The sequence below is a fragment of the Columba livia genome, chromosome 2 (genome assembly GCF_036013475.1).
Source record: "Columba livia isolate bColLiv1 breed racing homer chromosome 2, bColLiv1.pat.W.v2, whole genome shotgun sequence".
Lineage (NCBI taxonomy): Eukaryota > Metazoa > Chordata > Aves > Columbiformes > Columbidae > Columba > Columba livia.
In genome coordinates this window covers 31,270,357-31,282,940 of record NC_088603.1, presented here as the reverse complement: position 1 = coordinate 31,282,940, position 12,584 = coordinate 31,270,357, and the positions used below count along the sequence as shown (strand labels likewise).

The following is a 12,584-nucleotide window of genomic DNA, read 5'->3' as shown; positions in this document are numbered from 1 at the left end:
AAGCTGCGCCAAATTGAACTAAACATTTTTCTGGAAGACTGTTGCCACTTGTCAGTGGCATCTTCTCTTAACCTAGAAGCTGTGATCACTGGAGTCTTCAGTTAATTTCTGTGTGAAAATTAAGCAACAGCAATGGAAAATACTGGTACACTAACTTTAGCTACCAAAGTGAAGAGCTTTGTCTGAACCAGATGAAAGCTATACCATAACCACATTAGCTCTTTTTTTTTTTTTTTTTCCAATGCAAAGCCAATTAAGAAATAGAACAGTTTCCATTAGTTTATTTGTCTTTCCTGGAGCAATCACAATTGCTAAACTTGCCTAAACTATACAAATGTGGAGTCTCCCCTTGTGACAGGTTGTTTAAATTTATAACTAAAGCTAGCATTTCCATCTCCAATAAAAGCCAAACAGACATTTAATTATGGTGCGTGACATTTCTGACTAAAATAGAGCCAACAGAACCTGTCAGACAGCCCTCATTGTTCATGAATTTTGAACAAATTGGGGATCTGTGAATTTATAGCCAGATTTTTCTCTACTATTGTTTAAAATAGCACACATGGAAAACACACCATGGGTGTGTTGTAATTCAGCTTTAATGATGTAACACTTGGTTTCAGTCAATTGTTGGGGGATTGCAGTAACACTGGTTTAGTGCTTCAGACATTGCATGTTCCTTAGCAATTATAGTCCAGCTTTCAATAATGACTGTTGGCGGGATATCCACGAGTGAAGTCATAGCAATTTTGAAAAAGAGCTAATAAAAATACACCTGCCTTGTAGTGGAAAACGAGCCTTTAATATCTTTTCTTTGAAGCTGAGTGAAGCCCGCAGCATTAACTAACAGATACCAGTATTATGATGCAGTAATCCATTCCCCCAGGGGAAGTCAGGGGATTGAAGTATGAAAGGCTACTATTTTCTAGTCACATATTTCTTAGTCACCATAACATCATGAAGGAAGAATGGGAATAACGAGGTGATAATAAAAACTGGAAGGGGTGTTAGCGGTAAAGTTAGGAATACGCAAAGCCATCACAAACTGTTAATTTAGGGATGCTACAGCGTAAGTGATGTATAATGAGTCAGTTGTTAGTTTTAATACAATTCCTTATTTGAATACACCCAATCCACTCTTTGTTAAAACAATATATGGAATATTAAAACAGCATTTAGGAAAAAGAATAAGAAATAGATTTTTCACAGAACTTCTCAGCTTTCTATTTTGTTTCTGTTCTGCATCAGTTTAGCTTTTGACAACATTTTTCACAGCCACTGGATATTTGCAGCCATTAATAATCTTCAATTGGTTTTCTTCACCAAAAGTTCTACAGTGAATTCCTTTCTCCTTCTGTTAAATTCTCTTTTATATTCTCTCCTGATATATTTCATATGTTTTGAATTCTTTTTCATTTTAGGAAGCATGTGTGGTTACATCCTTGTGGCATATACAGTCAAGTTACATGTCTTTCTAGGGCAGTCCATAATGCAATACTTATATGCAGTTATAAACTTTTGTTTGGAACAAGTGTAACAAAATATATTGCAATAGAAATGGTGGGAAAAATTCCAGCCCCTTCAACTACTTCTAAAATAAGAATAGGAACTTGGAGGATCCGTTCCTGCCTATTCCTAAATTAGTGACTGCTGAGGCAAATGACAGAATCCCTATTTATGTTGGTTTAACCGAGTGGAAAATGCATCCAAGAATGCCCACATTATAATGCGTTTATTAGGTATGACTACTGTGTTTGTGAAGAGCCTCTAGAATTACACTGTGAAAGGCCTTAAGCAATTGGAAGTTACTCTGTCGAAGGAAACAGTTCCCTACATTCTCGTTTTCATTTTGCACAAAACTTTGTGGTCTGCTGTGATATACTTCTCCCGTCATGGAGATGCTTGAACTAGCCTTACTGTAGTAACATGCCTGAAGAAACTTGAAGCCAGGAATGTATAATTAGAGCTCAGCAGCTGTTCAGTGTGGTATATTATGTGGCTGTTTTTTAATCACTGCTGTTGCTGTGAAGATCCAAAAAAAATGTATGGGTCTGTACACAAATGGACCTCTTATCATACAGTGGAACAGAAAATAAAATTATTGGTATGTTCTTAGCACAACAAGTTTAATCTGGAAATTGGCAGAGCTACTTCCATATTAAGCACTACATATAATTTATGAAAAAAAAAAAAGTTTGAAACATCTGATCAGGAATTTGTCCACAATCCAAAGCAGCTCAGGAACCTGCAGGATACAAATCCTACAATTAGACCTTCAGTTTCAGCTGGTTTAGAGGCTCCTTTTCTTAAAATAACCTGGTTTGTACTATGTACCATCAGGGCTGGATGCAGCTTCTCTCATCCTCACCCCCACCAAGACAGTAGAGTCCTCTAAGTGGAGAGGTAAAAGATAAAGGGTGCTTAACCCCATGCTGGCCTGATCAAACACCGTTCCCTGCTAACACAGGAAGAAACATTCATCAAAGGGCTATCACTTGAGTATTATTCTACAAAGACATGCACACATGCTTAACTTTACATTAATGGGACTATTTAGGTGCATGAAGTTAAGCATGTGTTTTAAATCTTTTTGTAGTCTGTGTTTTCCTTTCCACTAACCTGAGCTCTTACGCAAAATAGTTACCTTACTGGTCTGAAAATTGTTTATGGAGAAGATTTTATATATCTGAATTTACTTATTGATCTTTCCTGATTGCCATTGGTCTTTATTTTTATTAAATCTGTGTTTTCTATTTTTGTTTAGGGTTAGTAGAGCAAATTTCAAATAACTTATATAGACGATACTTTTTCAAAGCAGTATTTCTAGAATTAATTTTCACATGAAAAAAATCTTGTTTTAATTTAAAAAAATCAATTAATGATGATACAGACATCTAAATTTTGTACTAGCTTTTATTTTTAAATAAGTCCTTAACTTTCTCTTAACATTGTTCTTAACTAACTAAGGGAATTGTGTGTTTCACTGATTTCTGTTGTGTCATTTTGAGATTGAGTGAACTTGTGCTGGGGTTGGAAGAGTTCCTATTCAGCATTTAATTTAGTAAAAAGAATGTAGAGAAATGTTGCATCAGAGCAAAATACTCAGGCTGTGGAAATAGGAAGAAACAGTGATTTTTTTTAAGCTAAATTCCATAGCTAAATTTAAGTACACTCTGCACTGAGTACTAGATTTTGTTGCACTAGGTAAACCAGATATATCAGGAAGCTGATCCGTCACACTTCTTGCAGACTTCATAGTACTGTCGCTACATATTTTACTACTGCTCTTTTCTTTGTAGAATTCAAGTGTGTAATTTGCATCATTGCTCTGAAAGTAAATTGCTGTTGAATCTTGACACCTGCCAGCACTGGTGTTCGTTTCAAGCTGTAAAGCACTACTTTGAAATAAATATTGGGAAGCTCATTAAATGTTGTCAGCTGAACCAGCCATGTAAGCATAAAATAATAACTAAATATTTCTGGATTCTGTTTTCTACAGAAAAAAATGAACAAAACTCTCTGTGAACACTTTTCTATACTTTAAAAATATTTTCTAAAGCTAAGTCTCCTGATTTTTATCAATTTTATACACATGCTATTTTTCTCATATGTTCCGATATGAGAGGTATGTAGGGTTTCTGTTTTTATACTTAGAAAGTTCAACATCCAATTAAAGGATTAAGTGGGCCAAGTCTGACAAGAACTCTGAAACTGAAATTCCCCTGTCCTCTGTTATTCCAAATTCAGACATAAACTAAATTTAACCAGACTTGGAGACTGCATAGTGCTTGAAGTCAGTAGAACCTAGGTTCTGACCCTGGCTGGTCCTGGATAATTCCCAGTCATTTCAGAGGAGTGGAGTGTAAATATCAGAGGAAATAAATTTTTTGCCATTTTAGGGGTTGCATTAACACTTATGATCATTTCTGCTTTACTCATTTCTACCAGGAATCTCCCCTGCCTTGTAAAGCATATTTATCTGTTCCATCTTTAGGTAGACTGTGTTTAACCAGCTTCAGTGAATCTGGACTGAGATGTGTCATCATGGAAGTTATCCCTACAAATGTAATGTATTAAAGCAAGAGTGTTTGTAATTAAGTATATTCAGCAGATGATTTCAGCTGTAAAGTGTACATAAATTAGTGTTAATTTCCTGTGGTGTTGATAGCCTTATTTTCTTAAAAGGTTGAAGGGAGAATGTGAGAGGAAGAAAAACACTCCTATTAGCTTGATGTGCCCTTCATACTTGTGGTCCCACAAACCAGTCACCAAATGCAGTTTAAAAAAAGATCCTCAAATGTTTGTTGGTTGGTTTTTTTTTTTCCTCTTTTCTCCAAATGGAACAAACTGCAACATAAAATGCCTGCCAGATAACTTGTGATCATCCCATTCTTTTCTTGAACTTCTACGAACTCCAGTCCTAATGAGTTCAGATTTCTTGTCTTAATCTTTAGGTCTTCCCTTCAAATTCTCACTTTCATACTCTGTGCTCCTGACTGCAGGGAGTTAGTCTCCCATCACCTCCCTTGTTTCATCAGGGTGATCGATCTTGAGTCTGTGCCTGGTTGTTGAAGTGTTCATCCTATCAGGTTACTGCTTTATTTCATTGAACTGATCTCTTCAGTTACTATTTACTAATGTCTCCCTTAAATCCTTTCTGAGGATCTGCTGCTTTCAGCGCTTCTGAAAGACAAGAACCAGTGTGTTAGAGGGAGAGCCAAACAAAAACATTTAGATGGCTGCTAGCCTAGGGCATGTACCATAAGCATACCTCACAATTTCCCGTCTCTCTTTGTTCTTGTTTGTCATTTTATGTTATAAGCTCATGTCCTGGTTTCAGCTGCTCACAGCAGCTCATGAGAAGAAAAGACACTTTAAGGCTTGTTTATAACACTTCACTTATTGAAACCCTGATCTAGCCTCTAAGGCTACCCAAAATGAGTTTTTGAATTATATGTTAATAGGCACTATTCTACCTAAGTACATGATTTTCAGCCAAAGATACATTAAGAATTTGTGAGGAGGGATCTGTGACCTCCGTAACACTGGTCCCTGTTCTGGGCCATGCTGTAGACACTTTGCTGTGGTAAAGAGGGAGAAGCCCTGAAAGCCAGTACGCACTGTGCTTTGTCCTGGAAATCACTGTGGGATCATTCAGATAGTATTAGAGAGCATTGTTATAATGGAACCCTTGCATCTCTGTATGAGGCTAGAAATGGAAGCTAGCAGCTGGGAGGAGAATGTATAGCTGAATTTATATTGGGAGGATAGGAAAGAATCATAGATAACAGCCCAGGGACACATGCTGAGAATTCATGGCCTCAAGTAGAGGCGTTAAGTCAGCATTCCCCTGCTGAAGAATTTTGCATCACCACTGAGACAAATTCAAGCTTTCTGCCCTGATGGAGTCATTTGATGGAAGCTTTGAGCAGGGAGTTGGAGTATGATTTTATAGATTAGAGCAAATTTTCTGAAGAGGAAATAATGCAGCTGCATACATCTACTGAATCGTCTTTGGAGTGAAATCTCGCAATAAAGTATATAGATGCTTTGCAAGTTCCATTGAGGTAGAAGTAGCCCAATTACAAAATACTAGGCACTAGATCTGTCTTGTGGTTTGTCTAGACTACTGTCTTAACTCCAAAATGAATAGCTGCTATGCATATTAAGGGAGGGAACCTGTATATTGAAAGTTTACCAGTTAATAGCCAATGACTAAGCACTAACCAGACAGCCAAATATAAACCCTGAATTTTACTACTATTAGTAACTAACTTTACTTGCAGTTTTACATGTACAGCTAACTTCAAGCACAGAATGATAGCCACTGAACTTGAATCTCTTAAAGTGTTGAATTTTCTTGGATCTGCCTAATAAATCCCCTGCCATTTATGTGTCTAAATCAGTTTAATCTAGGCATAAGTCCATGGGAAAAAAAAATAAATAAACACGCTTCATATTGTTGCCTTTTCAATCATGTTTTCTGTTGTAGCTTTTCTGTGTATTCTGTAGATTACACCTGGCTGCCTGACAGAAAGCTGTTGAAGTAAATTACCAGAATTAATTGCCATTCAGTACAGTAAAAATTAAATAGGAATGTGGAACTCATAGGACCTCCACAGAGTAATATACTCCTATACAGCTCTGTAAGTTATGGTTCATTAGGTGTATAAATAAATCTTTTCAATACACTTTGGCAGTATGGAAGTAAATTGTCATTTTAAATTAAAATCTCATTCGTGAGATAGTATACACCTTGATAGCTGAAATACGCTTATTTTTGTATTGAAGCCATGTTATTGACTTAACTGTCAGTGTTCTCTAGTCACCTGAACTAGATAATAATAAAAAAAATGTGAAATTATTCTATTCGTTTTGGATTTCAACTTTCTTATACCTTTTCCCAGTGCTGCATGCCCAAGGGAAAAGAATTCTTTTATTAAGTCTGAAGCCTAAAATTCCACTGCCTCAGCTCTTAAGAGGATTTTAGAAAATGAAGAACCCCGCCTACAAGAGAGGCTGAAGAAGGGAAAAATAGCCAGTTTACAGGCCTTGGGGGATTAATAAATCTTCCCATATTCCTTGGAATCCCATTGAACTAAAGTTACAGTGAGGCCATGGAGACAAAGGTCTTATGTCTTTTGCTTTCCTGATCTAAGTGGAAAATATAATTTTTTGGAAAGCAAATGGTATTTTTCCCCATTTGTTTTATCTCTAAATGCCCATGCCACCATTTGTTTTATAGATTGGAAATTCGGAACTTTAGATTAGTAAATTGATTTACCAAATAAAAAAATAATGATAATGGTTTTGACACTATGATACTTAGGACATCCTACATATTGAAAGTACAAATTTCTGTATTAATGTGAGATAATTTGGAAAATATTTCTGTAAATGTACACTGTTTATGTCCATGCCAGAAAGATTGAAACAGATTGCCAAACTGAAAAGGTAGAATAGCAGAATTCAAGAATTTGCCTCTAGTTACACCAGTCATCTGAGACCTAACATCACCATAATACTGCTGCAGTGTGATTCTTTAAAAAGACATAATCTGCTGAATGAAATGGAAGGGTTGGCTGACCTGTAGTAAACTGAGCTGAGAAGGACAGAAAAGAGAGAGAAATCAGTGGAGAATGGATATTCAGAGAAAAAAAAATTCAATAAAAGGAGCCATTTATAAAATAAATTTGAGCTAGCTACAGTTAGGAGATGGATACAAAAGGGCGAGGAGCTGTAGAACAGACCACTAAAGGAAAAAAGAGAAGGAAAAAAAAAAAGTGTGAAAAAAATTCCAGAAGAAAGACAATGTTTGTAATCCAACAGAAAATGAACATTAAAATCGTAGTGCTTGTTACATGAGTTGAAAAGAAAAAGTGGAGAGCACAGAAGGGCAAGCTAAAATAATGCCTGCACTTTCCACAAGCAGCAAAATGCAAAGGGTAGTGAAGGAGGAGTATTCCTGAATGTAAAAGGATGATGGCAAGACAGTGATGCGGGTAGCTATATGCCCACCTTACTTTGGCAACATGGTGTCAAAGATAGGCAAATTCATTTATTTAACCTCTGAAAATGGGGCTGCCTTTGCCAAATGTTTTATTAGAATGCCTTAAATCGTGTATTTAGGCTGGGTTGCAAACTTGTAATGGGTCTCTTTTTTGTGAACTGCAGGTGGCCGTTATATCACCGTTGTGGTGTGCTATGTCTGTGTCCACCTGACTTGCCCAGGTAGAACTGACTAAACAAGTTACAAAGAGGACAGAAAGAAGCTGTGCAAAGACTTTTTTGCTGAGAAAGCCAGGGGGTGGAGCAGAGAATGTAACCCTCCTCATATAGGAAAGTAGAATTAGTACATTTTCATTTGTCCATTTTCTGACTTTTTTAAATGTACTTTGCATATGAGTACTGGTTTGACTATACTGCAATGCTCAATCTTTTATTCTAGTAACACAGCACTTCTGTGAAAGTCCTGTATTTTTTTTTTTTTCTGGAAATTCCTGAGGTACCTTGTAGAAAGATGAGACATTTCAAATGTACTGATGCCAACCATATAACAGCAGATATGGTTTCAGCCCTGAAAATGAAAAAAAAAAAAAAAAAAAGGCATAGACTTCTCTGTGAGGGATTGTTGAGTATGGTTTTGTGTAGTAGCATCTAATTTAGGGCATCAAAGTCTTTTATTGGAGTTGGCCCCAAGTGACTTATCTAAGTCCATCTGTAATCTCCTATTATCATGTACTAGTTGCAAAAGGATGTGGGAAACCAGCAGTGGATTAAAAATTGAACGAGTTGATCTAACGTAAAAGAAATTCCTCCAACTACTAGACGGTCATTCCACAGCAAATCAAAGCCACTCTTTCCATTCACACAATGTACATGTATTATAGCAATTAGCTGACATAATTGTTATAAACTTGATTTTTTTTTTTAATTTAGTGTACACAAGTTTAATGACTATTCTTTATATAAAACTCTTTCTGTCAGTAACTATTTTCTTGTTGTTGATTCTGTGTACTCTCAACATTGTCAGAGAGCTTTGAGACATTCTTGTATAAAAGACAAAAAGCAAATTCCAATAAAGATTTAGGAGCTAAATATTTTCAGATTTTCTTTCTTATAAACTTTTCAGGGAAAATACTATGCGTCTTTTAATAAACTTAATCTTAGAGATTTCAAACAGAAAGATTTAACTATATTCTTAGCAGCATATTCTAGCAATTTGATTGTACATATTCAGTGGGATTATAAAACAAAGAATGAGAATACATGGTGCTAAATGTCTTCTTTCTACTCCTAGTTGTAGTAAAAACCATCCATCAAGTCACTGACATCTTCTTCCCCTTCAGTTGAAGTGTGGTGAACCATTTGTTAAAGCGCCAAGAAACGTTTTAAAAATCAAAGGTACAGACAAGAAGGTCATTCATGGCTATTTGCTCCCTGCTGAAATGAATACCAAAGAATGTTATCTGTCATGAAATTTCACTTTTTTAAAGAAACAGAGAAAATAAGAGAACACAGACATAAACTTAGAAATTGAATGAATACCTATGTGTTCACACATATATCAATAAAAACAAAATATACATTTGTGGAACATATGTAGTAAAACACATGCAACAATGTGATATGTATCGAAGAATATAGTATACAATGTGTATCGTGGGAAGCACATTAAAAATTAATTAGTATTTGTCTTCATAATGCTAAGCCAGATCATCACTCATCCTTTTTCTTGCCTCTAGACTTTCTTCCCAAATCTTTTAAATTTGTTTTTTCCTATCAGAAATACAGAAATAGAGGTGGGGTCACAAAGTGCTAGCACTTACAGATATTTTGATGCTTCTTGATATAGTATTTGGCACTGCAGGTTTGTTTTGCCTATATTATCATTGAGAAAGCAAAATCCTTGAAAAATCTTTATTAAAATTTAAATATTTTTAGGGTCTTGTAAAAGAAACACTTTTATCCCATTTGTTTAAAAAACTGCAAATGTCTTATTTTTTTTTAGTCTCTAAGTGAACTAATACTGAATAATTGATTTACCATTTTGCCTATTTAATTTGATCTCATGACTGTTTATTATTTTTCTTGTTACTGCTCCTGCCTAATTCTTAGTCTGCTTGACAACACTACTTTCTTACTGAATACTCACTGGCTTATCTGTCCAACAACTTTATTTTTATTTTTGTGGATATATTGGTCTTGTCTTGAGGTATTCAACCAGGAATACTCTTAAATTTTAAAAAGTCATTGCATTCTCAATTTAGGCTTTTTGATTCATACTTCAAGATTCTTAAAATGATTGTTCTACATGCCTCTCATTTTTGTGTTTTTTTTTAAAAAAAAGTGACCTGTTACTCCTGCAGAACTGCTTTGTGCTATAGCTATCAGCTACAGTATATTCAACAAAGACAGGATAATTAGTAAATTTAAATAGGTATAAAATTCAGACTTCATCTTACATATTAGGTTTGCTTCTTTAGAACATCCTAGTAAACAGAATATTGAAATACTGAGATGCTCTTAATATGCCTTTAATCAGCTTTAACTAATCTGCTGACAGGTGCGTAGACACACAGACTGAACCATGTGCTTTGGTTTAGTGATGGGACATAAAAACTAACAGAAGTTAGCATAAATCAGCCAGAGATGGTAACATATTAGTAGCATATTTGTCTACTGGGGAACATTCTCTAGTCTTCAGAGATGAAAAAGGTGTGTATTATTGCCTTATAAAAAAAAAAAATGCCCTGAAGCAATATTTGGTGCATTGCATTTTAATTGTTAGCATTTATCTATCTATCTATCTATCTATCTATCTATCTATCTATCTATCTATCTATCTATTTATTTATTTTTCCCGCCACAAAATTCTCACTCTTTTCAGTTTAAGTTATGGGGAGTCCACAGCTGAGGAACATGTGTGATCTCATGTGGCACTGAGAAATATCTGATAATGTGGTTTATACATGTTTGCATTGCCGGGTTCCACGATGGACCTCTGCTTCATTGATATAGATTGTAATGCACTGCTTGTGTGGAAAGACAAATGAAAAAGTACTAGGCTACTTAACAGCAACTGAACCTATTATGTTATGTGGTGAATGCAAAACCAAAAAAAGGAAAAAGAAATAATAAGGTGCAAGGATGTGGTTAATGTGGTTTTGGCCTTGGAACTTCTCACAAGATTCTGTAAAATCAAAAAGTTCACATAGGCTTAAGAAGAGACTAGAAGAATTCACTGAAAAAAAATCATAGAAGGTTTTTTATGTGTAGAAACTGGCTGGTTTGGGGATTCCTTGAGCAAGAAAGATGTGTGGTGTCAAATCTCATTCAAATTATTGTGCATAATGTCTGATAACTGGTTTTTTACCAACACATAACTAAGAAGGAAGTAGTGCTAACCTGGATTTAGAGGACTGCAGGCTTCTTTTTATTTGGACTCTAAATATCGATTTTCCAGGAAACTTTGCTGTTTTGATTTTATATGTTTGCAGTCGAGATTGTTATGGTTAATTCCTAGCGGATATCTGCTGGTAATGCAGTAATTTGTGTTCTGTGAAAAATGCTGGTACTCAATATAGACCAGCCATCAGTGATCACACTTCTACAAAAAGAAAGTGAAAATTACTCTCTGATTTGGGGGAAAAAATCCACCTGATTTTTTTAGGAAATTGATTGTCTAATTTGCACAGTAACACAGTGTAACTGGCACATACGGACAGGTGTAGCTATTGTGCAACAGCACAAAATGCGTCGCTGATTTTGTATAAGGATTGTATGTGATTGTACCGCAAAAGCTTTTCAAAGCACACAAGAATAGAGAGAAATAGTAAATAACTTAAAGAAAACCTTTTTCATTTGTATCTAAACAACCTGCTTTTCAAACAGAAAAGTGAATTTTCATTTACTAGCATGTTTGCAGTAAAGATTATGGTAAGTACACAGGTCAATATGGATATTTAAAGTACTTCAGATTTTACATGTGCGTGTTAGTTATAAGAAGCTTTCACATGGAGTTAGAAGCTGTGACATTGTTATTAGGTCTTCAGATTATAAGATTATTAAAGTCTTTTCCTAAAATCAACAAAGACAGCCATATAAAATAAACTTTTATGGGTTTACAGATACTTAAGCAGAGTTATAGACACTGTAGGAGTGTTGTCAAGCTGCAAATGATTTAGGAAATAGTAACAGTAATGATTCTGTGACTGCCTTCCAAAATTTATGAGTGGCTGATTGTCTTGAGACACTTTCCATGTCCCTCAGAGAGCTCAGAGTAAGGGAAGGGGAGGCAAGACAAGAAATTCTGTTGGCTTCCAGGGCCCTGCTGTTCCAGGGCTAGAAAGAGTTTAGGCTGTTTAGTAGCTTTATCGCAGGGGGACTTGGTAGTTTCAGCCTTGACTGTCTTCCTAGGTGAAAATGTGTTAGGGCCACCAGTGTGCACAACAGATGAATGACAGGATCAGAGATATGCAAGGAACTTCGGAATTGCCCTCTAGCCCAATGCTGTTTTTTGCATTAGTCAAGAAGTTAATTGCTGTTTTGGCCAACTGTACTCCTATGGATTCAAGGACACCTAAAATGCATTGCAAATTGAAAACAAAATAAGAAACATTATAGAAGTCATTGTGGTTTTTATTTATCTACTTATTGTTACTTGCCTTTTCTTGAAAGAATACCCACAGACTAAGAACCCTCAGCTACATATTACAACTCTTTAAAATTCTATCATTGGGAAATCATGCAACTTAAAAACTAAGCAACACTTCACGTATGTGAAACACAATACAACACAATGCAAGGCTTATTTTCTTGGTGGAATAAGACATTGACATGGCACGGTCAGTGCTATATTGCTTTAGTGACTAAGCTAATACATTTGAGTTTCCTCAGGCAGCTTTGTGGGCAAGCTCTTTATTTATTGATGATTTTTTACAATTTTCCTTCATGAAAATAATAATTTGAAAAACCTTAAAATACTTTATAGCATTGTGACATAGTTACTCTAGCAGAAATGCTGCTTTTGATCATATACTTAAAAAGTAGAACACTGTTCAGTGAACATCATGGAATGTCCT

At 35.4% G+C, this 12,584-nt stretch overlaps 1 protein-coding gene across 7 annotated transcripts in view; it reads left to right on the top strand.

Moving 5' to 3' along the window:
- AGMO (alkylglycerol monooxygenase) overlaps positions 1-12,584 on the top strand; it is a 187,106-nt gene that overhangs the window by 125,502 nt on the left and 49,020 nt on the right. For 2 of the 7 annotated variants that reach the window (XR_010470054.1, XR_010470053.1), the window contains one exon: positions 3,995-4,065. The exons of the other annotated variants lie outside the window; for them this stretch is intronic. The gene's annotated coding sequence lies outside the window, so the exon portion shown is untranslated. The remainder of the gene's footprint in view (positions 1-3,994; positions 4,066-12,584) is intronic. 7 annotated transcript variants of the gene reach the window in all.